Genomic DNA, 1,469 nt, shown 5'->3' with positions numbered 1-1,469 from the left:
ATTACCGGTCAGTAAAAAAAAAAGACAAAAAGAAAAAAAAAAGGAAGTGAGTTATAAATGGAATACATTCCAATCAATGCCTTTATGGTCACATCAACTTATTAAGGAGCTATCACATCTCAAGTTTTTGTATTAAGCAGAGCAGTTACTGTTTGACAACACATTCAAAAGCTTCCAAAAAATCATGGTTGATAGCCTGGATTGTATTTAATTGAGCTGTAATGTTAAGATATACAAACCATAATTTTAACATAGGAATTGGCAGTAATTTAACATTTGCTTTAATTCTTAGGGAGTCAAAAAGGGATCATGTAACATAGGCGTGGTGCTCAACTGACTCCCTGTCCTAGTTCCATGATCCAAGGAAGGATGTTAGAAGAAAAAGAAAACCATATGGAGTTTTAGTAATTTTCCTCTGACAGCCACAGGGTGAAGGGAGCAGCCAAAGGCAATTGGACAGGTATCTGCAGTTGTTCCTGATCCTTAAATAGAAATGTGCAGTCTTTAGTCAATAGTATAACTTTTCCATACCAATAATAACAATGACAATGACCTGAAAGCTAATAAGACTAGCGGAAATTTTTCGTAACAGAAAAATCATGGCAGCTTCAGTTAAATACTTTCGATGTGAATAAAGATTAAATGTTGCTATTAATTAAATAATATTGGGCATTATTAAAATTGCTTCCACCAGTGCTGAAATGGCAAGATGCTTGAATGACCTTCTATCAGAAGAGTCTATCTAAGGTGGTTATGGAGATGAGAGCCGAACAAGGTAGGGAGAAGGAACTAAATTGCTCTGGTGGGTGGTGGTGTGTGTGCAGAATTGTAATTAAAAATATTCACAGAGTAATTGCTAGGCAAATCCTCTCTAAATTTCAGTTTTTTACATTTCAACTGTCAGCCCCATATATCTCATGGTATACTGGCTCTCTGTATCTCCAGATTGGAATCCTTTCTCAAAATCTCACAGATCCTCTGTCACTCTCTTTCCAACTCTTTGGGAGTAGAGTTTTATCAAGGCACAACAGCAGGTCTACCACAAAATTTCTGGAAAGAGGATGTTACCAACAGTTTTTCAGGTTGCACGCTTGTGGCGCATCAGCTAGTGTCTAGAATCCTGTCTACATCGTCAATTGTAGCACTCTTAATCCTGTTTGTGACGCCAATTGTCTAGCTACACGACCACACTAGTTGTTGGGCTCTTTTACCTGCTGGTAATCCTGCACCGACTGGGCCAATTGTTGAGCTAGGGCTGGGTCTGGAGCTCACAGACCCCTCAAGCCCACTCACAGACTGGGTCACAAACCCTTCACATGCCAGGCTGGGTCACCAGACCCCTTCATGCAGGTCTATGAGCTAGGTAACTGGCCAAAAGTTCTGTGGAGCCATAGGTTGGAAAGCATGGCCATGCAGGGTGGACACCCGAGGCAGATGCCCACCTGCCTGCTTCACTAAAACTCCTCTCA

Source organism: Galeopterus variegatus, unplaced genomic scaffold (genome assembly GCF_000696425.1).
Source record: "Galeopterus variegatus unplaced genomic scaffold, G_variegatus-3.0.2 Scaffold4753, whole genome shotgun sequence".
Classification (NCBI taxonomy): Eukaryota; Metazoa; Chordata; class Mammalia; order Dermoptera; family Cynocephalidae; genus Galeopterus; species Galeopterus variegatus.
This window is presented reverse-complemented; position numbering follows the sequence as displayed.